Source organism: Drosophila santomea, chromosome 2L (assembly GCF_016746245.2).
Source record: "Drosophila santomea strain STO CAGO 1482 chromosome 2L, Prin_Dsan_1.1, whole genome shotgun sequence".
Lineage (NCBI taxonomy): Eukaryota > Metazoa > Arthropoda > Insecta > Diptera > Drosophilidae > Drosophila > Drosophila santomea.
Genome location: NC_053016.2, coordinates 14,490,764 through 14,517,597, shown reverse-complemented (window position 1 = coordinate 14,517,597; position 26,834 = coordinate 14,490,764). Strand labels below are relative to the sequence as shown.

The window sequence follows — 26,834 nt, the reverse complement described above, 5'->3', positions numbered from 1 at the left end:
GTTCTGAATAGAAGACCATTCGAATAGGATTCCAAGTTGTTGCATTCGGGAAATGGTACAAAACTATGTGGGAAATGTGCTACTGTATTTGCTCTTTATATTTACAAGTACTCAAGGAACAGAAACTTGTTAGGGATCAGCTTAAAGAGTTTTTTTTTTTTATCCAACAAAATTTCAAAATTTTTTTAATAACCCAAAATGATCGAATGGAGAATGTAGGTTCTATACGTAAATTGTTCTATTTTCCTTATCTCCTTCTAAAATTTCTTCACCAGTTTTCATTCTTGTTTATTTTTCTTAACTTTCGCAGACTTTAAGACAGACCTCGTTTTTCTACGTAGGCGATACGATCCGTCATGTCGACATCATGTCGGTTTTGAAGTCGTCTAAACCATATGTCTTCATCGCGTTTTATCATCGATTTTGTTTGATAAATATTCCAGCGGCATCCTCAATAATTTTCCAGCCGATCTTTTCTCTTGTGAAGTTGTGAGCTTGTTTTGGTTTCTTGTTTTCTTGGGGATTGCTTTTCTTATACTCTAGAAAAGAATGTTTTCACTTTGGAGATATGTTTCAAATAAAATCAGAAAGTAGCAATAAGCAGAAAGTAAAGTATATGTACAAATGAAAAAGAAGTCTTCATAAAATATATTTTATATATTTAAATTCTTTTATTTTCAAGAATATGAAGATACATTTTGTACGTACTATTATATCATAAATATAAAATTTAGTTAGGGATACAGAATCTTCGGATAATTTCAGTCTCTGCTTCGGTTGATTTCTAGTACCAGCTGTTGGCATTTTGTAAGTTGAATAAACAAAATGTTGTTGTTGCTGCGGCTGCTGGTTGTTTTTTCTGGGTTATACTTCTTTTTTTATGATAAGAACTGAAATGTGCCGCAGAAGATTGCGAGACCCCAAGTCTTTGTCTTGTTGACGCATTATCAGTGGCGACATTAAGTCAAGCCAAAGCAGTTCCGGCTTTATATCAACTTTAGTAATTTATTATGTTATTATTAGGGCTCGTTCGAAAATGAACTGTTGATAACAGAAGCCCAGTTGATTTAACAGTGCGACTTTTGTGGCAACCTCCCGCAGCGCTGTAAACTAGCATGTTATTTATTTATTTAGGCGCGTTTAAAATTAAAGTCTCCATAACAGCAGCTCTGTTAAGTTAACAGTGCTCAAGCAACGAATTCTCTCATTTACTCTCCAATTATTATTCTCTCTATTCAGTAATGACAAGTTGGCTGGCGGTAACCAGCTAGAAGGCTAATATATTATAAATATTAAGTGAATTTAGTAATAGTCTTTACGTGGAAAACTAAAACAATGTAACACAATATATTTAAAAATAATTCAAAGCGTACTAACTATATAAATCTATATTTTTATAAATTATATAAATATAAATGTATATAGGTATAAATAACTTTATATTTTAATGTACAAAAAAGAACATATGAAATGTAATGAAGATATAATTAAGAATGTACATAGTAACCTTTGCATACATCTAACCTCATAGTAGATATTCAGATTACACAACTTATGTATCATCGAAAACCAAACATAGGTCAGTTTCACGCAGTGCTTTGTTCTTTAGCTTTTGCTTGTACACTTCCCCGCCAGAAACAGGTTTTTTCGCCGCAACGACGCATCTCTGACGCTCGGGGTGCGTTTGCTTTCTGGTTTTGCTTTGCAGCTGCTCCACTCGAATTCGGTTTCTGTTTCTGCCTTTCATTCGGTTCAAATTATCGCGCTTGTGCGGTTGTGCGGAGCGGACGAGTTGGAAAAAACCAGCGAGGTTCAATATTTTCTGTCCGGGCGCATTGTTTGAGGCTCGTTTGGAGAACTGCAGGCGTTCAAAACACGGAATCGAAATCGAATAACATAGCCCCCTCCACAAATCCAATTCAATCCAATTCAAATCGTTCGCCAGTCGAAAGTGAAATTCGTCGCAGCACAACGGTAAATCAAAGGCAGACGCGGTTTTTGTTCAATGAATGTTCAATGGAATAGCCAGCTAACACAAGTCCCGCTAAAATAATAAAATTCAATTACAATTTATTGTAACCGCTTTAATAATTAGCATTGCAAAGCATCTATGCTAAAGTGTTTAACAGTTTAACAAATAACAGCATAATCGGTGATTTGGTGTGCAATAAGTTGAGAAAACCAGAAACCAAAACAGAGATCCGCTGACGGACGAAAGAAGGTACGAAATATACATACGTATAGCATATGTATGAATGTACATACATATGTATGTATAAATTTGGTCCGTCATAAAGGTATACACATCGTGGAGTTTCTCTTTCCCACCCCTTCGAAAAGCATCAACATCGCGAGAGATGTGAGGGAGTTGTGCAGCATCAAGGATGCCAAGTTGAGAGAGTGTGTGTGCGTGAGAACTTCTGCAATAATGTCCTTGGCAATAAATGGAAGTTGAGAGCGGCAAACGGTTGAAATCTGAGCACAAAAGTGACGGATATCCAAAGAGGAAATTGAATAGTTGTGGGGTTAAAATAAATGAATAGAAACATAATGATTTATGAAGTTTGCAGGAAAAGAAGTTACGAAAGTTTTTACATCATAGTCAAAAGCACGTCCTTTTTTTAATTCGATATTAAAAGAAATAATATATATTTAAAAAATAGTGTTAAAGCTTGTTAAACATATGAATACTACTTAAGCCACAAGCACAGAAATAAACACTTTTGTTTATTTATTATGCTAGTCCACGAGGTATAATCCAAATAGTTTTATTTTACAATTTGTTGTTTAATAAAAAAATCTACTACAGGGCGCTGAAACACACATAGGAACATATAGGCAAATACACGAGTATTTTGTTATACTTTGTTAGCACGTTGATAATCTTTCGTAGCGATCTCAGCTGATGCTGATTACTCCATTTAAAACAATATAAATTAATTCTGACTTACACACTCGTCGAGTACATTGACATTAGGTGTAAATTATCGCTTGAAATAATCGTGTGTTGAATTAAGTATTATATTATTATATCACACTTTTTGACAAATGTTTGCGCTCACGCAAAATCTGCTAATCTCTCTCCTAAAACGCTCCCGAGTGTTTATAAACAAAATTGTAATCCGCCAGCCGGCAGATGAGAATTATTTTTAGTATGAAAAAGTACGTCTGTCCGTACTTATGTGACACCTGTTATCAAATGTGACGAAATCTATACAGCTTTTGCTATTTTGTAAAGAATCTATGTCCATTGTATAGGTTCATAAACCTAAAATACCATTAGCATTTTATTCCTAAAAGCAAATATCGATATCGACCTTTTGCCCGGAAAGTCTACTTAAAGATTCTGTTCGAGGATAGACATAAACGGATTTCGTATTCTAATTTTGTTCTATTTTTTGCTTCTGCTTTTCAAAGTCAACACATTTCAAGAACAATTAAAAGAGGAATATAAAACAGAGAAGAACACTTGCCAGTAGTAGATTGGTACAAAACGAAGAGCTTCTCAGACCAGACTAATTTATAATGCCAACCAATTTGCGATTGGGCGACCGATAACGATCTGCGGACCTAAATGAAGATTAGAACAAGCTGGTTTACATTAAAACTGACCAAACTCGTGTCCCTCACGGAATCGGATTGAGATGCTAAGCGAAAAAATACATTATGCAGAGAAATTTATCGGCAAGCTCTTTCGTATCTCTAAGATACCTACCAGATACCTTTCCCAGATGTATCTTTAAGATACTTTCCTCACTGGTTGTTGCCCTAGGGCCGGCTAATCAACGCGTGGTTGTCTCAGGTCTCCTAACCATCGCTGTTAATCTTTTCGGTTTTGTTAATCATTTCCAGAGTGTCTGTTTAATTTTTTTTGTTTGTTTGGTTGCCTGGCCTGCATACAATTTGCAACACGTTTTGTGGGCTTTTGTTTTGCTTTAAGCTTTCCATTTCACTAAAGTGATGTTCTGTCTTTGCCCGCAGCCCCGAAATATCCGTCCATTCGGGGTTCCGACACTCATCTTTCATTTCCATGAGAAGGTTATCGAATGATCTTTACATTTCAGCATTCGAAAGTTTACGCTGGGTGCTAATTGGATTTGAGAAACGCTATTAATTAAATTCAAATGCTTAAGGCCATGGTGCTGTTTTGTATATAGAAAATTGGTTAGGTATTGCACTTATTTTGAACATTTAGCCTCCCTACCAACTGTCTGAGTTATTCCAACTCCAATTTTATATATTTGTAAATGTTTACTCCAGCAAGAAGCAAAACTCATCAGCTTATGTAAATTAAGGCTGAAAATTAAATGACTTTTTTTTGTGCTGGCTGGTTCCGATGAAAGCCTGCTCAGAAATTCTAATGAAATTCACTCACAGTGACACAATTATGCGATGCCCTCAGGTGTGATTCGGTTGTTCCTACGCCAAGTAGCAAAATTTGCATATGGATCTTCATACATTCATATCCCTCACCCGACCTGGGGTGAAGTGTCATAAAAAAGTAACCCACATTGGCCGACAAGGGGTTTCCTAACGGACCCTAAAATGTTATTATTATAAGTATTTATTTTGTAGTTTTCTTCATTGTTTACCTTGTTTTGCGCAATTTTTTATGAAGTGCGCAAAAGTTTATGCGGCCTCGTCTCAAGAGAAGTCGAGTAAGTTTTGGGTCTGGGCAAATAAACAGCGATGAAAGAGCCGTTAGGTGACCCCAACCAACCCTCGAGGGGCCAAACCAATTTGCATGAAATGTGGCAATAAAGAAAAAGAAAAACTATCAAACTGAAAATGCTGAGTGGCTGTTAAGAACGAAGAATATGTGAAGCATGCCAGCTGAGATGTGGGAGGAAATTACTCTAAATAGAAGTGAAGTGATCTCAAAACATAAATACATTGGTTTATCTATCAGTTTATTAGATCAGATTAAATATTTACAAAGTTTATAAGATTCTGCTATGCTTTCTACTATTTTTAATGATGTTTATGTGGAAACGTAAACGGACCTACCCGAAAAATGTTTATTTTTTGGGTCATTGCCTCAATCTAACGCTTCCCCCAAACTAAGACGGCTACTTGAAATAATTTAAGTCTCTTAAGTAAACAAGAAAAATTCCGTCCATAGATACTTGACTTTCAAGTACAGACTGTTCAATCTTAACACTTAGACACACATGTCAAATGCCTAAGCATTCACCCTTTTATCAATAGAATAAAATGAACAAACCAAACTGAACCAAAGTACAAAAGTTCCACCTTTCATATAAACATTTTATTGACGGAATTTTGAAAGACTACTGAAATAAACAAAAATGGTTTATTTGTAGTTAAGGAATGATTGAACTCACTGTATCAGATAACCAACGTCTTATCGCCAACAGCGTAGTCGCAATACGACAAAACCCCGATTCCATCTGATGATTCTACGTCACTGATGAGAAACAACGTTTGTTATCACGGAGAGTAAACCGGTTGAAGAAAGCTGAAGGCAAAGTCTTTGTAAACTTCTGCCTAAATTCGGTGACAAACTTTATGATTCCAGTGAATTTCGAGATGAATCCCACGAGAAAACCCCACCAAGTTAAGAAATCAAGACCGAAAGAGCAGGTGTCTATGAGAGATGTGCGATCAGCTGATTATTCAACAGAAACTTGTGGGGAGAGACTCACGCAAAATAATAATTGGTTTCCTACACATTGGCTTCTCTATTGTTAAATTTAGCATTGAGCATGGGGAGCGCAGTGCGTCACAGTTCTCTCAGTATTTCCAAATGAAATATTTGCCTATAGTATAATATAGTATATATTGCGCGGCTATGTAGTTATAGGGTTTCTTGATCTAGCCTAAGCTCACACTTCTGGAAAGAATCAGCTGATCGTTGCTATATGTCTTAAAACGTGCTACTTAATTCTTATGCTGACTCCCTGTATTTTCTTCGTTCTCTGCCTATTTTTCGCCAGCACTCAATATTCTTATCAGGGTCAATATTATCAGTTCATAGTTTTTCTTTATCTCTGAGCTTGATAGCGATAAAATAAAAAGAAACATTAGTTAATTGCTGTAGCATGTGTCGCTGGGAAGAAATGTACCTGCAAATATTTTATGCAGAGTGAGAAACTGGATATGTAAATTTAATGCTTGGCTTCCATAGAATATCTGGCACTGATTAGATAGATAAACGAACCAGATAACCGTTCGTTAGCAGTTAAACTGCTATTAGAGTAAGCAAGTTTGCTGCGGTTTCATTTCACACACTAAACTAATGCATTTTCCGGTCTGAAATAGACACATGACTCTATTAGAGTAGATCTCAGGCAAATAATGAAAATGGCATTTCCTTTAGCACTTGAGTACTTGGCCAAAACAATTAATCACAAATTACTTAGAACAAGATCTTAATTTTCCTTTTTTATTTCTATTTGCAGTTTCGGTGAGTCTCTGTTTGCTCAACTGTCATTAGGGTTTTGGTGACGGGATAGTAGTGGGATTTCTCTCTATTGGGTAAGCTTTGAATTAAATCCGAATTGGAATTCTATTTTATTGTCCCAATGATTTGGTCCCTTGATTTATCTCTCACTCCACGAAATTCGATCTCTGGGCGAATTTCCATATGGCTAGCAATTAAGTCTGCCTACGTCAGTTTCTATTTCAGTTAGGCCTAGGTTGACACCTTCAATTGAAATTGATTATGGAGACGACATCATCCGCGCACTTATTTAATTAACAAAAGCCTCAGGGAAAAACCAAGACTCTGGCTTGACAACCAATTATGATTTAACACGGTTAAGTGTCTAAATCTCAATGTTACATTTGTATTTTCATAAAAGATTTCTAGGAATTTCCCCCAATGCTATACCGCAGATAGTTTCGACAAGGGAAAGGAGACCTTCGATGGACTTTCCATGTTAAAGACACATATTTTCGTAGGTGGTACCCTCGATGAACTACTTCAAGTGCACCGAAGGCAGTGGGCAGAAACATAGGCAAAAGTCCAACGAGATTTGCGTGTTTAAGGCCAGTGTTTTTTATAGAAACATATGTGCTCATGTTTGTAGCTTATGTATGTAACTACATACATATAATTGTCGCCAAGATCTTTGTTAGATTTTCTGGCTGCTTTTCAGCTTCTGCCATTGTAATCGAGACCACGCGTAGACATTCAATATGTTGACTCAATGAGAATTCGTTTTCTTTTTGTCATCGAAAATTGGGTCTTGGTCGTGAGAGAAATACGCACGAGGGCGTAACGCACTTGATGAGTAAACTCTGCGCCAAGTACACACTTTGGATATTTTGGTTTTCAATTTTATTCAACTCTCGGTTCTCTTCTGACTTAGTCACTCTGTTTGATAAGTGGGTCAAGTCTGAAGTGTTTGTTTTTATTTTTCTGCATTAGAAAAAGTGAAATCGGCAATGTTTTTAAAAGCTGTAATTAACTCTTAATCATCGACGCTCTGTCGACTGCTCTTTGATTTATTTTCCCGTCTCTGCTTCTCTGCCTGCCTTCCTCCCTCTTTCTAATTATCACTTACACTTTTGTCGTAAGATTCTTTGTAATTAGTCGACAATTTTTTCATGTCGGAGTTTGTGATTTGCATTTTCTCCCTGTCAACCGATCAGATGCTGTAATTACTGCTTAATTATTTATCTATTTGCAGTTTTTCCTAATGTTAACACCTTGGCAAGCTAGTAATGTTGAGTGACATTGGACTTTGTCTAGACGAGGCGGGGAATATTTTATTAGTTGGGTGAAACTTCTTAGAGTCGTTAAATGTCTGATTCAACCTTAAGATTCTAGCTAGAGGCTTAAATTAATTAAGACACATGAGCTTATGTTGCTTAGACCATCCTAATTATGTTTTAATTGCCCTTTAAAATACATAATTCATTTTAGCATAAATGTTTCTTTATCTTGAACATCTTTTTAAGATTTCATGGATTTGTCATATACTTCCTTTAAAATCGCTACCAATTGCAGTCACAGGCCCAAGATTGTTTTGTTTTTAACTTAGCTCAAAAGATTACACAACCAGCTCAAACACACGACGAGGCGTTGTCGATGGAGGAAAACCAGGTGAGGAGGCAGGTGAGCAGTGGTCTGCCCACCAGCAAACAAGAGAGAGACGCCTAATTAAGTTTCCCCCACCTGGTAACGAAATTTGTCAAAGAATATGAAAATCGCAGCAAATTGAAAAACTTGCATATCTCAAGCCGGGCTTGTGGGCTTGCATCGATATGACTGAATTGAATTGAATATGGATTGCATTTCTTGAGCGAGATTCCATAAAGTGTAAATGGTATTTCCAAGCCGCAGAGAAACTTTTTCATGAGTATGACTCAGCATTGTGATTTGATTAGCTGATTGTGTAATTAAACTCCATTCTACTTCGTTATCATCTCTTTTCATAATTAATTGAAATTTTGAATACTGGCTTTTGGGTAGAAAATTAACTTTAATTAAAACTGACAGGAAGGGAAATAATGGTAAGGAAATTAAGTTCCATAGCCAACACAAACTTTAATTAAAATAACAGGAAAGTTTTCTTTTTAGTTTGTCATTTACTGACCGCTTTAAAATTGATTCTCTTTTTACATATGTATATGTATAGCAAATTTATATTTTGTAAGTGAAAGCATGCAATCTGAATGATAAAAGTTAAGAATATGAATAATTCTCGTGATACTCTACATATTTATTTTTTCGAGATTTTAACTTTTTAAATTTTTTTTACTAAAACGGGCTGTGTTTTTACCTTCCGCTTCTCGCACACTCCGCCATAAATTTAAGAAAAACGAGTGTTCCGTTAGCTTCTTTTCCAGTGCCCCCCTCGCTGTTGACCGCAAATACGATCATCACATTTCATCACCCACAAGAACCAAACCGCTTTCATCTCACTGGAGATCTCTGACTAAGACTTTGGACTTGTATTAATGCCTCGGAGATTATGCCATGACAACAACATCAGTGTATATATCGTTTACCGTTTAAAAAGGCGAAGAGGAAGATGTTTATGCACTTGAACGCCATAACAAAAGTTGCCTCTTCAACCGCAAAATAATGAGTTGCAACAGCACCAAAAAAAAAAAGAGGAACAAAGACAAGCCCCGAGAATTTCATCATTTTCTTACCCGCAGACCGGTGTGTCGGAGAAGCGTTTTGGGTCAAGTCAAACCCAGAACCAGAACCAGACCCATACCCATACCCAAACTCACAGCCAAAGCCAAACCGCACCCGTTCGCATATCGGCTCATTGGACTCCTTGGTCAACCAGGCAGGCCACTTGACGGCTGTCTGCATCCTGTGTGTGCGCTGGGCATATTGAGTTACTTGGGTTTCTGGACCCGGGCTAACAGCTGGGCTGAAAACCAGTTTGCATCTTAGCTTGTACTACGGCAGCTGTAAACAATCAGAGCTAACTGCCTGCCAGGCACTCAGCCATGAAAAATGAATGATGATAATGATGGTCAAGTCAACTGTTTCCAGAGGGGACCCCAAGTTCTCCTCCGACAGTCATTGACCAAAAGGCCCGAGCCTCCTCCGAGGCTCCTGGACTTTTTTCTTCTTTTGGAGCCGGAGAAACTCGATTTTGTATCTACCTCAAAAGTGCGAGTATCTCAAGTCTGGCTCAAGTCTCGGTCGCAGTTCTTAACACTACTACTGCACAGAGAAAAATTTACTATGTATAATTGTCTTTTTAATGATTTTCTGTAGAAAATGGTACACCACACCATTCACATTTTTGTTTTTTTGGCTTAAAATATATACAAATAAACTTAATTTCGCTTGGATATGCAGTTTAAAATTCATTTGAATTGTGTACTTTGCGGCCTGCCCTTTGCAACTCGCTCATTGGTTTATGGCCTCTCAGGTTGTGCTTTTTCACTATTTGTTTGTTGTCTATATGGAGGAGCTAAACCGGTTGCCAGGTTCATAGGAGATGCTTTGTTGGAAGTCGCCTCAGTCTACGCCTATAGCTTTTGTATATATCTCTCTCATTTATTGCTGCACTTCCATCATTGATTTGTCTGTGTTCTTTCCGAGCTACGAATTTTTACTTGCAATTGGTATTGCGGGGGTTATCAGTTAGAGATCGCGGTGCTGAATCGGTTATAACCCGTTCTGAGAGCGGGGTTTATGGTTGCACTTTTTTCGATTGTGGGATGGTTAACCTGATCCAAAGTTTATTGACTTTGCCTTTGCACATGGACTTCTTGAAAAAGATATTTCATTTCAATATCTAAAAATAGAAGTTCATGCTTAAATTATTTCTTTTATCCACGAAAGACCAAGCCACCAAGACAATCATGGTCCATGATCGCAACCTTTGTTTTAGCTGCGGCCTACTCTTTCATTTGGCTGTCAGACAGTTAACGTATTCCTCATTCTGCAAGTTGCCATAAAAAGACTTCAATTGCCAACTGTCAACTAGTGGGGAAACTGGTTAAACTTTTTGCAAAAAAAGAGAGAAAAACTCGGAGGCTAAAATCAAAATTGTTTGACTGTTGCATTTGGTGCACATTTCTGCCGGTTTCTCTTTATGGCCAAGACAAGTTCTTGACACTCATCGAGCGCACGAAATGGTAAAGACGCCCACAGATACTCGGTATACACAAGTGTATCTGTAGGTAAAGTATTGTAGCCATAAGTCGGCTACTTAAGCCAAAACTTGGACTCAAAGAGAGATTTATTGAATCATACATTTGGTTTTTTGGTTGCAGCCGAGTAATTCGACTAACGCAGGAGTAATCAACGAAGCGTGCCACTTGAAAACATGCAATATTGCCAGTCCCACCACAAATTTACTCCTCTTTGGGCCAAAACGCATTCATTATTAGTTTGCCCACATAATAAATGATGTAAAAAGTAGGCGTACTCGCAATACACCACGCCAATAGGCGTCGAAGTGGGTGGAAGTGGCATTGGGGGGGCGCAGAAAAAATTCAAACTTTAAAATAATTAAGTATACAAAAATAGTTTTCGCTGCGCACCATAATTTTTATTATTTATAAAAATTATACAAATGTGTTTTTTAAATTGCTGAAAGGCAGGCAACAAAATTAGCTATTTCTTCACATTTTGCTTTAGCCTCTTTTGGCAATCTTTGTTCGATTTCGTTTCTTTGCTGGTAGTGAGAAATCAAATACTTTGTTAATGAGTGTGTGCAGTTTACACACAAAACTTTCCAACCGTTTGTAAAGTTGATTTTGCAAGCGAAAAGTAGCTAAAAGTTGCAAAAACAACATATGACAGTAAAATTTAAGAAAGGATTTAGAAGACAGAGCATGCAAACATTGCAATTTAAACAGCCAGTTATAAATTGGTCATAATTGCTTTATGTCCCTTTTTACAACTAAATAGCTGGCTTTAAAACGTGATGCATTTTATTCCCAGATGTTTAGTGCTTGACAAGAGTATTAAAAGTGCTACTGCAGCTTGAAAGCCTTCCCTTACCTTGGCTATCTATCCATCAAAAAGGGGAGCATGTTGCACGTGCTCCGAACACCTCAGTATACCTTATAGATGGTAGATTGTGTGGCAGAGACAAATTTAACTGCTGCCAGTCGCCGAGCCATAATCGTTTAGATGCTGTTCATTCCTCATAATGATCGTGCTGGCCAGATTTGGGGGATCGGTAGCCGGAGATTGCTATAGATTGCTATAGAGATGGAGGCAGGAGACTACTGTGCGCAGGTAAATCAAGGTGTGCTGTGCAAAAAAAAAAGGCAAAAAACCTGCCAGTTAAGCTAAGCTCCAAAGTTCCAATCCGCACTTCAAACTCACTCTCAATGGGGGCTGTACAATGTGTCTGGTGTCTTGGCCTAACTGCTTTCGAGTATTTTACGTTAATTTACGCCAAAGCCGTTGAGGAGATTTTCGCAGCAGTTGTTGCATGCTTTCGGTTTCATTATGAGTGGAAAAATCATGCAATGGCCACGGCTTTGGCTTTTGGCTTGGCTTTTCTTGGCTTGGCAGTTGCACACTCGGATTGCCAGTTGCAACACCCATTTTGTATCGTTACTCTGCGGTTAATCATATTTCTTTCCATCTGTCTGTTGTTAAATTAGCAGCTGCGCTCAGACAGCAAACATATTGTGTTGTTTGCAGGATATTTCAATACGCAAAATAGCCAAAAGAGATTTGTTTTTTATTTTAATTTTAATTTTATTATTATTTTTTAGTTTTTCCCACTGTCCCTGGAACTCTGTAGATAAGTCACGCTTCCCCTCAGACTTTTTTGTAGGGGTTTTTTTGGTTTTACGCGCTTTGGTGACTCTGTGTGATTTTCCTAATTGGATTTTCCGGCTTGGCAAACACTGTTGCCATGTCTGTTTTGAGTTCGCTCTGATTCGGCATTGTCCAAAGTGTCAATTGGATTTGAGAACTGTTTCATAACAGATATCTTTCAGGGCAAGTGTGAAAGTGTCGGCGAGGAATCTTAAGCCAAAATAATAACATATATTTAATGATCTACACACCGTTGATTACGTCTTCGATTGATGGCAATTATTTATTGTTATTTTTACGACCAACACTTGGAGTATCTTTCAAATTGAATTTATTTGCCTGCCTTTTTGTAGACCCGATAAAAATACATTCGGTCCCCCATAAAATAGATTCAAAATCGATGCAAAGTTAAACAGCTGCCGAGATGTTTGACCAGCTGAGCAATATTATTTGGATTGTATTTTTTCTGCCATTTTTTCCTTGCCACTTTCACTTGCCAATTTTTTGTGTCTTATAAAAGCCCATGAGAAAAACCATGAGAAAAAACATAAAACATATTTTTTCATAAGTTTCTTTTATTGTTGAAAGCAATACAAATTTATTCAATTTCTGTTAAATCATAAATAATGTCAGGATATCACAATTTATTGAGTATATTTTGAAATTCTGAATCGTGTTTTTTGGGGGCTTGGTTTCCTTAGCCAGCTGGATTTGAAACGTAAACAATATGAGGAAACCAAGGATGCTCAGTAAATATAAAATGAAAAATTGCTCAGGCATGCAAATTATTAAAAGAAACAAAACAAAATATATCCAATTGTCGAAGTCATTCGAAGGCATGCAAACAAACATCGGACAAAACACGATCTGAAGATTTGTTAGCCTTGCAAAATATATCCCAGTCCGTCGACACTTTCGATTTTTTCCGATTAAAAGGAGGGGCGATATCTGCAGTTAAGCTGTTAATTTATTGCTTGTATTTACCTTTTAGATTGCCGCATTCATGTTACTTAATCAGACGTTGATTAACGAATTCATTTAACTTATGTCTAAAAGTTGTAGCCTGATTGTTTATAATACGCATTATATGTCGAAACATATTGTAATATTTGATTATATGAATAGTCTTGTGATAACAAGCTGGATTCCCGTTTCTTATCAAGCACTGACTCACGTACGCCCCCAATTACTGATTAGGCAGGCTGGTTTTCCGCAGATTTGATATACCCCTTTGCTTATCAATTAAATATTTACGTTGCAGACACGCACCTCGATAAGGTGGAGATGGAATTAGGTTTACAAATATAAAATATTTCTACTGAATTTATTTCGTTATAAGAATGCGCGGTAATTTTACAATTGTTTATTTTTGTGTATGTTAAGGACAGTAGAACTTCTTAATAGATAAGGTTGGTGTTTTTTTTGTGGAAACAGGGTCACTTATATGTGACATAATTAGGTCGTAAATTTGGGTGACAAAGAATTAATGATATCTTATTTTTGATTGATTAAACCCTTCTAATGCATATTTATTTCTTATCTTTACAGAAATCTTTATGTTTTATGTAAACATATAGTGAGAAACTAATCAAGACAAATTCAAATAATCTTAGGTAAGATTCTTTTTGATATATTTTTAATTTTTCTTATAACACGTCCCGCATTGGGGTATTTATTTTTTATGCAAATAAACTGTCACACATTAAACTGCTCTACAGGCGTAAGCGACTGAGCGATAATAATATTCAAATGGGTGCGCAGTGAATAACAAGTGAATCCATTCAGACTAGACTCATTTTTCTCAATCTGTCTTTGTCTCGGTCTTCTAAAATGTATGCATAAATAATTGCAATTTATTGCATTCAGAGATATGAAATTCCTACAAATATTGAATTAAATCGCATTTCTATGACATTACTGGCGTCGCAATATGTTCTATGGCGATAATGTGGAATCACAGTTTTGTTTATTGTTTTTGGGACCATTTCCCGATATCAAGTTGTGCATAGTTCAATGTAAACCGCTGAAACAGCTGAATCCAAGGCGAAATGATAAGGAAAGAATGCCATGGTGTTCCGTCGAATAGAATAGAATATTTCCGAAAATATATTTCCTGGACAGTATAAACTTTAAACAGCTGAATTGTCGTTGCAATCAAGAAAAGTTAAGAACTGGCACTATAGATAACTTCCTTGTGTCAAACTTCCCATTAAAGTGCCTTCCCCTTGAAACCGCAGTTTACATTGTTTCAAACGATACCCCCTTGCGATAAGATGGTTCGTATAACAATACCATAAAATATAGCTAAAGAGCACATTCGATGATTAGTGAAACAGCCTTGCTGCTCAGTTGCAAAGCGAAATCGATTTCGAATTACAAAATAATACAGAACTGTAAATGGAGGTAATGAAATGGAATTCGACACGAGACGGACGTTTTCATGATGCGTGAAAGTCAACCTCAGCCTTGTGCGGCTAGGAAGCGAAATAAATCGCAACGAACAAACAAAGTGAAATGTAAACATCGTAAAATACGAATGCGAAGCAACATACAAATGTACAATCTACAAGTGTACATATGTGAGCACAATAAAATCAAGCTTAACAAGAGCATTCAATGAGCCACTTTTCATGCTTGCCGCGCTGAATAAGATCGGTTTAAAAAACGAAAAACATCAAAAATAACACAATTTGAACTTATCTTAGATGGCGCGCTTGGCTCTTTAATTCCTTTTTTGTGGAGTTTTGGCTGTTTGGCTGTGTTTTTGTGTAAAATGCTTTCATGTCAAGTTTGTTGAGCTTTTGTTGGCAAGGTTATTGCACACGAGAAGCGCTCATAAAAGCATATAAGCACATATACGTATATGTATAAACAAACCGCAAAAGAATAAATTTTAAGGTAAAACATGCGATAATTAAATATTTGATATGTCAGCTGGTCGGCAAACAACAAAAGGCAGCGAAACCAAGGAGAGGGGATAGGATAGATAGAGTTCCCAGACCGCACCCTGAGTACAGCTGTTCCTTGAGTAAGACTAAACTTCCGTAAAATCCCAGATCGAGAAATATCACAAGTGCAACGCCCATAGATTGCAGTTCCCAGTGGCACTTATGGCCATCGAAACGCAGTCGCTGCATTTTAATCAAGTGCCAAGAAAACACCTCCAGTGCCAAGGCTGTTTGGCATTCGCCAGGCATTTGCATTTGTACGCGCTGCATTTTCTTTTTTTGGCCCCCGTCGGAAAAATTCCGAGCCATAAAGGGCAAAATGAGCGAAAGACAATACAAATCCAAACTAGACAAGTGTAAACTATTCCATTCACCAGCACTGTGGCTAATGGCTATAATGAATATGAATAATTATCCACGCTAGTATCGTGTCTCGAAGGCTTTTCAATATGCATAACATTTTGTCCGGAAATGGGCATCATCTTTAAAAAGCTTTCTGGTTTGTTATGCATGGGAGACATACAGAAGCATTTTTGAAAAAATGTTTGAATAATATATGTATATAACTTTTTAAATTTATACAACATTTTATTTTTACTTACCCATTTGAATAAAATTAGTTTAGTTTAGTCATTCTCCATGTCTCTACAATCTAATTTATAAAAATAAGTACAAGTATGTAAAAAAGAATAATCTAATTTATACAAATAGGTACATTTCTGTGCGCTTTTGTCATTTGACAAGCCGACACCCTGCATTTTGCATAGTCCAACTTTATTGTAAGCCACGCAACCAGACAATGGCCTCATCTCTGGCCCACTCAGAAACGCTGTAGAAGGAAAGAAAGAAAAGGCGAATAGCCCGTATTTCTACCCCTATCTCACTCCCTCGCACTTAAATTTATTATCATGTAAAACTTTTGTGCAACAATGTGCTTAACAAAAGCTGAAAATCGCTGCTACTGTGCAGCTGTTCAGCCTCCCCGCGTTTCGAGTTCTCCGCCCCGTCAATTGTTCTAGTTGATAATTTATTTGAATATTTGGCATAATTATTCCGAAGCGAGCAACAAGAAGAAACAAAAGAGTAAAACCCGTTATATAATAGCGAATATTTCACAAGACTGCAAGAGCCCAGCTATTATGTGTATTTGTAAGATACAAAATTGCACTGAGAATTGGGCAAACAGAACTATGATTTGTGAAGTGGCTCAGTTCGGCTTGACTTGACATTGAGACTGAGATAATGACCAGATAACCAGTAATATTTGTTGTATGACTCCACTATCTGATTGCTGACAAATGAAAAATGATTGTCGCTAATTGTGGCTTGAGTTCGACCAGCGCAAAGGAAAGGAAACCAGCTTGCTCTGCTCCTAAATTTAGCCACCGAGGGGAAGATAAATGACTTAGCTCAGCATTGAAGATTGGCCATTTAAGGCACACACACACTAGCCAATCACTTTAAGTCGATTAACTCCATAGCTCCATAGCCAAATGAAAGCCCACACTGAACGCGAATGCGATCGCGATTGCGATCGAGAACTCGATATTCTATATTCTATAATTTTGTTGTTGGCGCCTCTGGCTCTTCTCTTTGCTTTGAGATCTGATCCGTTGCGATCGTCGTGCGTCTCGAATCAAAACGCGCATAAATTTCTATGCTCCATTCTTTTGTAAATCTGAACCGCTCCCCCCTTGCCCTGCAGTAGAAACAGTAGCGGCATCCATTAATCAAAAGGCACTACGGTCTAGCCATCGCGAAGATCGCATATTAGTTACACTTTAGCGGGGCGCCCTGAAATCTGATGGCGGGTTATTAGTTCGCCTGAACTACGATGCAAAGCAGTTGGAGATTGATCGCTTACAAGATGAGTAGATGAGTAGCTATCTGCGAAGTAACTTGAGCTGACATAAGACTTGGGGCTTGGCTGGGTTCAAGGCGATCACAAAAGCCACGGCTTAAGAACAGACCTCTGATGGGGCTAATGGATTGTGGGAAGTGCTCCACTAAGCCGAGAAAGATTAATACGTACTGTACACATGCGCCAATGCTTTTAAGAATGAGTCATGTTGGTCTGTGAATTATTTGGCTAGGCTTACTGCAAAATAATGGGACTATAATTGAAATACATCTAAATGTTTTTATCATTAGTGAAAAATAATAATTTCGATACTATTTCAATTTCTTACTCATGTCTAAGCATAGCCAAAATGACAGATCATCATAAATCCAAATAGATAGCCGTTTGATTTTAATCTTGAGTTAAGCTTTATGTAATTTTGGGTGCCCATAAATATAACCATTTTGCGTTTATGACGGCATTCATTCATACTCTGATTTTCTAGCACAATAAATCCTTTTTTGTGCAAGGCCATAAATAATGGCGGAATAAATTTGTTTGCATTTCTATTCGACTTGGCGTCAACGCTTCACAAACGCGGGAGAAATGTCAACAAAACCAACAGCGCCTCTGCTATTCGTTCGCTCACATTGGCAAATTTATGCAAATTTTTATTTATTAAATAAACACGCAAAGTGCGTGTCATCAGCTGTTACAACAGGGTGGATTGTGGATTGTGGGTGGTGTGGGATTGTCGTTGGTTAGTCCGCCTTTTTGGGGCCAACGAACGACAACGACAACGACAACGACGAGGACAACGAGAACGACAACGACAATCGCTGGAAGTTGATTGGCAATTTGTTGTAGTAACTACGAGAGTTTAGTTCAATAGGAGGGGTTCTATGGGTGCTAATGAACTTGAGGTTACAGCTTGAGAAGGGAGAAAGATCTAGTGTGAGTGCGTCATAGAAGTGATAAAGCGAAAGAAATTGTTATGGAGTACATGGAATGGACGATGTAATAGGGTCTTTTGTGTGCTAGTTTAGCTGCTGTGCATATATACAGCTAATTAAGTTAGTTCTTTTATTGTGTTTCCCTCAAGACTAGACAATTTTAAATTAAAATTGTTTATTTCCAACTCGACTTATCACTACCTTTCAGCTTACTTAAATAGTTACGTTCTCCTTCTTTTCTAACCAAGTTGACTGGCACAAAGTTGGCCAACTTTGTCATCAGCTTGCGAAATCCTGTCTGTCCTCGACAAGTTGTGATTGTTGCGATATCAAGTAACCACTTTGGGGCCAAGTTACTTTTACTGTCTGTGTCCCCAACCTCTATCAATTATAAAAGACACTGCGCCACTGAGCATGAAATTAGTCTGCCTTCAGCATGAAACTCCCTGCTTCTCTACGCACATGTGCCTCCCCGTTAATAACCCTGACTTTCATGACAATTGGCAGTAGTTACAAGACTCGTCATCACACTCGATATTATGGACTCCATTTCCCTTGTTTATCTCTATATTAATTTATGCATTGTTTTTTGTTGATAGTTGATTGTCTTGCGTTGCAGTTGACAAGTTTTGCTTGGTCGGTGGTGGGTGTACCAGTAATCGGTGGTTGTTGCTGGCACTTTGTTTATGTGGTTCAGGTAGAATAAGTATCACAATTTATTATCTCCTACATGGAATTGCGTTGTAACGCAACGACTTTGATTAATTTTAATAGCCTGGCTAGAACAAGTTGTCTCGATGACTGTAATTAATAATTATTTTTATTTGATTGGTAATTCTGTCTGGCATTTATCTAACCATGGACTGTGTACTTTTCCTCCTTCTTTTTGCAGACGTCTTGAACTCTTGCGCAAGAGTAAACCTTTTTGTTTTGGACAAGGTGAGTTGAACTTTGCCAGTCTGACTGGAGTGTCATGTTGCCTGAAAGAGAACACAAAAGTAATTAATTGAATTTTGTTGCGAAGCGTATCGAATGGCTGGCTAATAAAGTTCTTGCGCAAGCGATTGTTTCGAAATTCCTCACATGGGTCATTGGTCGCCGAGTCAATAATCTGCCATCAGCTCATTCAAAATCAAAACCTTATCTAGGCACATACCTCTGCCCCATTTGCTCTACTAACCTAGTGCTACGAAAACGATTGATATGGAATCAGCACACCCACAACTATCGTAAATTTCATGATAAATCCAACGACGACAAAGTGACGCCGTAAAAACACCAAATGCATAATGCAACCCAAAGTGCAACTGCCAACTAGGTTTATCAATATGTGCCACAGAGATACTTTTATAGTGCCGCCTCTTCGGCTTCGGAGTCAACAAATCGGTGACCCACTTCTAAGTGGCAACGACATCGCGACGCGACTCTCTAATCAGCCAGTAACTTTGCGGCTTGATAAATACATGAAACGTAGATGGAAAGCGCATAATAATAATACGAGTAAAACAGAAAACAATTACAAATCAGTGCACTGGCTGACAGAAGCTTTCTGCTAGGGAGTTTAATAACCCCGTGTCGAGTTTTCCCGGCTTCCTGTATGCGATAAAAACAATGAATGCACTCCGATATGTGTCAACTTTATTGTCTGCCTGGCCAACTGGCAGATACTTGCCACAAAACCCTTCTTTTGTCCCAGGTCCTTGGCATTTTAAGCTCACACACCCACCCATTGCGAAAGCTTTAAGGTTTTTGCGAAAAGTTATTCTCTTTATTACACTAGAATATTTTTTCTAATTAAAACTTTTCTGCATTTGGAGATCAACACTTTGGCCATATTTTGCTATTATTAGTGGCCCACTGACAAGCCAGTTGGAAAATAACTTTCTGATGGACTTAGTGACGGCGGTGCCTTAAACGAAAAACAGGGAAAGCGTCAAGAGGGCGTGAAAAGTGGGAGGCGTGGGTCCGCCTATAGACATGATAGCTTCTATGAACTGACGTCTATTCTTCTGACCGCCCCTCTCTATTTTGTTGTATCCAGAGATGGGTTTGATGTGTTTCTTTTGTTATTCCACACAATTCGCGCGTTTAACCTGACAAGAATTTCAATGAGTTCGTTTCCCTTTCTGTAGTTTCAGCCTCTCAGCTTAGAACCCAAACCGATATCTATGGAAACACAACGAAAAAAATGAACAAGTTATAACATCTGCAAAAGTTTAAACAGAACCTGCTTACTCATACTGAAGCTATCTTAGAAAACGAAGTGATTTAGCCCAAGTTAACTAACTAGATATTATTTATCTTATCAAAGATATCCCGCATATTGCCTTGGGTATTTTGTCTGTTTATATGGCCAATATTAAATTTCTTTTAAATTAATTTATGAGTTTATGATTATGGCTTTCTATACAATAGATAGCTTCGGTATCTTTATGAGTTTTGTATTGCCAAAATTAATAGTTCGTACAATCTTTTATAATATATGTAATTAACTGCCATTCAATTTTCCACTCGATTAGTGGCTTTAAAGTTTCGATTTATTTATCGACTCTGGTGTGCCCATTCAATATCGTCAGCATCTCAAAGTGAAATTTTGGCGCCCCCTCTTCAAAAACTCGTTATCCAAAACGGTGAGTTGGCTTAGCTAAGAAATGAAAAATTTAGCAAAAAGCTCTATCCTTATTCGGCTAATTGTTATTTAGTGCAACTGAAAGAGCCACCAACACCTAAAATTCTTGACTTGTCCCATGAATAATCAAACGATGAGCCACCGGCGCATATTCATGTCCAGATTCAGTTCAGTTCAGGTTCATCTAACTTTCTTACGTCACACACGCTCTTCGACACTTAAGTGATGAGAAAAGTTGTTGACATCCAAGTAAGTGAGCTTGGCCACGTAATCGATTTGCCCTTTTGTAAGGAGTTGCGGTTCCCTGCGTCCATCAAAGGCTATTCTACTATTTTTTTTGCGTTTGGCAAAGTTTTATGAGCCAATTACATGCAACACTGGGCACAAGAACGCAGCGCTGAAATATCACATCCATCACATGCTAAGCTCGCATCATGTAGCAACTATTATGTGAGTGCGATTCGGCACTGCCCCACGTCCTTCTTCTTCTCCTTCGGAACCCCCAAACGCAGGCAACCTATGAGTATCGCCGTCTATCATTAAACTGTCGTAAATCACAAGTAATTGACATTATACAACAGCCAAGCGCAACGGATCGGTCAAATGATCAGACGGTTGGCAGGCAAGCAGGCAAGCATGCAGGCAAATAAGCAACAATTACCCCAAGACAACAAACATTTTGTCTCAAAATATGCACGTAGCAACAATTAAGCTGAAGATATCACATGGAAATCGTCATTGCGCTGAGTCCAGAGATAACGAAGCTGAGATGCTCTATTCGTTCGTATCAGCAGTTAAATTAGGAAGATAGCCGAAGATAGCTTTTGCTTCTAAGCAAGTGTATTCGGTGTACATTTTGTATTGTAATGAACTTCTTTTTGTAAACAGAGCTGTGTATTATGTTGTTTATTAACGCGAAAATCAAGTCAAAAAATCACAATAACACACATTTCATTCCCACAAATTAGTGCCAGTCCACATGGGACGATCTGAAGCGATATAAACGCATTTGTAAAAACAGTTCGACGTTTGGCTCTGGCTCCCACCTGCCCGACCGTCTCTAGATCAATTGGCAGAGATCTCTTGAGATTGTAGTGCCCGAATGAAATGCACAATTGAAATGCAGCGAAACAATGAACGAATATATATTTAGACTGACACACTAAGCAAAAAGCAGAAGGCAGAAGGCAAAAGGCAGCAGGCAGAATCGTAACCAACCCAAGTCAACCCACTTTTGTCAGAAGATTACGAAATCCGTTGGCCGATGCTGAGAATGTGCCACGCGTAATTCTATATAGAACAGATGAGACCGAGCCTCACTGGGTTGGATTAGATAAGGCGAAGGCACCAACTATAAATAAATCGAGATATATACCTTTTGCATGCATTAAATTGTTAGCTAATAGCTGCAAAATGACGTTGCGATTGCAGGCGAAGGTCTTCTTGACTGGCAATTGGTCAAGGCTTTCGATTCTTAAGTCATGACTAGTTGAAAAATACATAAAAACCCACAGCTAATGCGTAATTTTTTTATTGCAATAAACTTATGTTTGTTTATCATTATTGTTTGGATAATAAGCAGGAAATCACAAATCAAGGCAGGAAAAAGTAACGCTTCATGCTATCAAGTGTTTGCAAACAAAAGGCGCAAAACGCGCTGAATTATTAATAAGCTTTACTTTTTTTTTTATAAAAAAATAAGAGGGAACGCTATAGTCGAGTTTCTCGACTATCAAATAACCGTTACAAGTGTTTTTGACATTCTCTTGCCGCCTCACTATTAAATTTTTTATTGAATTGTCTTTAAATCGCTATTACAAAACTGCATAAACCTTGATAGTTGCATGCGCTTCACTGCTCATATAGACGAATCTTAATGAATCTTTATTCCTTTCCTCCCCAATTACAACTTGTAATTTATGCAAATTTCAAATTTTAATACGCTTCAGCAACTTCTAATGACTCTCTACTCGAACTCGAAAGTATTCCTCGTTTTATGGATTTTAGCTAGAAAACCGTTGGTGCTATTATGGTGGAGCATCCGTACTGGATGTCGTTGAGTAGCATAGAAGGGCTATAATAAATGGTCTAGAGTTTAATATTCTCGCCTTCTTTTTATTGCTGTGAAGGAGTTTTGTGGCCCAGCTGTGAATGTAATTACAATGCGCATTAAAATTAAGCAACATAAACTACAGACAACAGCATAAACAAGCTAAAGCAGAACTAATTAACATTCTCCCGGGTTTCGGATCCAATGGAGTTGTGCAGCATGTGGAATGTCCAGAGTTCGGAAGCGCTAAGGGGGTTTGAACTTTTGACAAAAGATATTTGAAAGATCGCTTGAATGATACGAAAAAAAAACCCATAAACTTTGGCGATCTTTATTGATTTACAATAAGTTCTTAAAAGTAAAAAATATAAAAGGTACTATAAAACAAAAAAGGTACTACAAACCCATTATTTTTTAGTTGTCGAACAAATATTTGCAAAATAAAAGTACTTCCTGTCACAGTAACATAACCCGACGCAATCAAAATTAGATTGGGGAAAGTGAAGCCCCCTTTAGTTTTCCAACCACGTACGCCACTGTTCTGGTGGTCATTTGGTGTCGAAACTGAGGGGGCTGAGAACGGAGAACTGCAGTCAAAACTCCGCTCGTCAAGCCTGAACGGCTCTGACAACTCCCCTCCAGTTGGCTGGAATTTGTTTCAAATAGAAGTCCGTGGTTCCACTTTGGGATGAATAGAATTCGAATGGTTCTCCCCTGTTTGATTGTTATTTCTCTTATGCTTCATTTGTTCCATTTTATTCCATGTTATTTTGTTCTATTGTCTATCGGAAGTTGTGCTTGTTGTTAATTTATGCGTTTTTGTGGAAGTTCCCCCTCCCCGGAATCCGACAGGAAATGCAATTAGTTTGAGGGGGCTCTCCCCCTGCATTTGGAAATCTTTTTTGTCAGTGTTTTGTGGAGTGTCATAAATTGGCGGCGGTTTTGTTTATGTTTCTGCTTCGGCTGTTGCTGTTGCTGTTGCTGTGTGTGGCCCCAGCGGGGTTTTCTTTTCTTTTTTTTTTGACCCACATGCTGTTTAAGTTCTTTTTGAATGCAAATGTGTTACGAGGCCCTTAAGCAACTTGATGGCATTTTTGACAAATTTGTTGAAAATTTACAACTTGACTACTGCTGATAGATGGAAATGTTGTCTAAATTTTCGGAGAAATGAAGAAACCATATGGTACTGACCCAAAGGAAGTCGTTGATTTAACAAATCAATTTAAAGAACCAATGGACTTTTTTAAAGTGAAGTCGTTTAAAAATGAAACTGAGAATACTAAAGTATGCGAAGAGCTAGTTAAAATATTAACTGCTTGGACATTGTATAATATATTTTTAAGGCTGATTTGATGCCTTTTTTTTACCAGTAGACATAGCAAACTCCTCTTTAATCTCTTAAATACTCTCAATTGTTGAGTGTTTCTGTTCGCATTCAGTATCTAAAAATATAAAACTTTTTACTTACGTGCCGTTTGAACAATGCCAGGAATTGGCGCGTGAAAATTGTTTCGTTTGATGAACAAAAATTATTTTCAATTGGAAAGCAGTTCAAATAGACAGAAAGAAGCGCTAATTAGCGAATAGAAACCAAAGCAGGCTCGCTGCAAAATAATAAAAAAAAATACAAAAAGCAATATTAGCAGTTCGAAGATGCATCTATACAACATCAAGAAAATTTCACTGGGAAAATTATAAAATGTGCACACATCAACGATATCGATTTCACTGCGAAAATAGGAAAGCAAAACAAAACCTGCGGCTGGCAGTCAGGAAAACTGTGGAACAACCGAAACTCGTTCGCGCGCAGGCGCTTTTCATTTTCAATGCAATGACAATTTGAACGCCAGGGGGCGCCACAGCACCCAGCCAACTGTTCCCATTCATTAATCGCACGTTCTAGATTGGAGATCTCCTCCTCCTTCTGTTATGACCGATCATCGTTCATTATCGTCGAGTTACGTGTTCGTGGGGCACAAACGAAAAGTCTCATAAATTCTTTACACCGCGGGGAATGTGGATTCCTTTCTCCACCTCGTTTTTAGCCTCATCCTCTCTAGACTAGCATATATCTTGGTCACTGGGTCGGTGGCGTCTGGCTTACATAGTTTATGTGTGGGGCTCGAAATGCCTATCTTTTGGGGGCCACCGCACGATCCTAAGTTCCTAACTCTTTCCTGCTGCTTTTGCCACTCTCGTATTTATTTACTTAGACATCAGGTAACCCCACGCCTCCCGGTTGTTTACTAATTTTTTGCCCTGGAAAATCGAGTCCGTCAGTGGCTTGTATCTATTTATACCTCTTTAGATGCTTCTGCTATTAGTCAATGCAGACGATTCTTTCTATTGAATTTTCATTGTGCTGAAGCAATTTATACTGATTATTGGGAAATATTAGCTTGTGGTTAACAGGTGGCGGTTTCTAAGTGGGCTAATTGCTGTGGTATAAAACTGTTGAGGAATCTAAAATTGAACATTAATTCCGATTTAAAGATAACAAAAAGCAATGGGTAATTCGCTTGCTGTGCTGGATTTAGCAAATGAGTCCAGTTAGATTTTGCAATTTATTAAAAAAAAGCTCAGTGACCAAATTCCGCAATCCGCCCACATTTGCATCTAATTGCAATCACAAATCTAAATGTATGCTGTGCTATCTCAACCAATTCCAACCCCGACGACCCAAAAGAAAAGGTTTATAGGCAAACAAGACCTCAGATGCTATCCAAAATGCCGGAGCAGACAATTATGCATGCCGTGGCTGGAGATCCGAAAGTTTTACGAGTATAATCAGGCGCAGAGCGAAACTTATCGTAGGTCAGAGTCAGTGAATCGAGCCGAAAGCAGGCGTTCAGATAGATGGCTTATAAGATAAATAGATAGATGTGCTCTTTGGGCGGAGGATCGGGGAAAGGGTGAAATGATTCAATGATTGCCAATGATCGGGATCGGAGCAGCGACAACATGAAAACTGTTGGCTGCAGCACGGACTGGAAAAATATCTGCTGCTGGCATAATGAAGCGAGCTCCTTGTTCGACTTGGACTTGGTATGGGTCTTGCTCTTGGTCTTCGAGTGGAGTGGATGGAGTGGAGTGGAGTAGAGTCGAGTGGACGGAATAGGATGGGACTAGATTTCGGCTCTGCTCCACTATGATTACGCTGCGACTTGGAATCGATGATGTCGAGGTGCTGGTCAATGGTCAGCAGCAGCAGTAATAAAAACAAAAACAGAAAAATTGATTGGCCATGGTTGGGGCTGCAGGCAGTGGTTAAATCAAAAGCTTCCAGTTTTTCAATTTTTTTTTTGATTTTCTTTTTGTTTCCATAACTCGATCTTGTGTCTTATACATTAAGGAGCTGCTTTTGTTGTTATGACAACAAGAAAATGGAAAATAAAAAAAGAAACTGGCGGCAATTGATGGGAAATTGGGTTGAGTTGGCTCTTGGTTCGTTGACTTGGCTCAACTGATGCAATTTTAGGATTGATTAAAGTCACGGTTCGTCTTGGTAATTAATGCAGTGATGTAAGACTGACGGATTGACAATGGCAGTTAATATTTAATTGATTAGCTCGCGCCAGTGAATCAATCAATCAATTGGAGTTGAATTACCGAGGAAATGGGCGTGGCTGTCAAATGCGTTGGTTGTTAGTTTGGAAATGGAAAGTGAAAACATTTGTCGCAATCACTGGAAAGTTGCAGTTGGATTTGTAGCGGATACACAGTAGGGAAATCAACTCAAGCGAATGCGAATCTCGCAGTCTCGGTGAGTATCTTTAAGATACTTTTTCGACGGCGCGATACAGACACTGACAGCTGTCAGTGCGTTTCTTTTTGCAAGTGACCAGAAAACACAAATTTATTGCATGCCAAAAAGAACACAAAGCAAAAAAACTATACAACTTGGGCAGAAATACGCACAGGTACTTAAAAATAGCCGTGGCGACCCTGGGTGCCCTTAAAATGCCGGCAGTACGCTCTGTTTAGTTTCTCGGATGCTTTCTCAAGTTATGCGGCCAGACAGATAGCCAACTGATAGACGGCATCAGGGAGACAGTTTCGAGATAAAAGATGCAACCGGACAGGAAATGAGCGGAAGTCTATATCTGTACGGGTAATCAATAGAAAGTAGCTAGCAAAGTTACTTCCCAATGATTTCGGTGACGGAAGCGACAAATTCAATTCAGTGGGAAT

At 38.1% G+C, this 26,834-nt stretch overlaps 1 protein-coding gene across 4 annotated transcripts in view; it reads left to right on the top strand.

The window, feature by feature from the left end:
• The first annotated feature begins 1,735 nt into the window (after positions 1-1,735).
• Positions 1,736-26,834, top strand: part of LOC120447077 (dual specificity tyrosine-phosphorylation-regulated kinase 2) — a 50,138-nt gene continuing 25,039 nt past the window's right edge. The window contains exons 1-4 of one of the 4 annotated variants that reach the window (XM_044005944.1): positions 1,736-2,221; positions 6,423-6,427; positions 13,772-13,836; positions 18,857-18,903. The gene's annotated coding sequence lies outside the window, so the exon portion shown is untranslated. The remainder of the gene's footprint in view (positions 2,222-6,422; positions 6,428-13,771; positions 13,837-18,856; positions 18,904-26,834) is intronic. The other 3 variants (XM_039628472.2, XM_044005946.1, XM_044005945.1) reach the window with 3 other exon arrangements.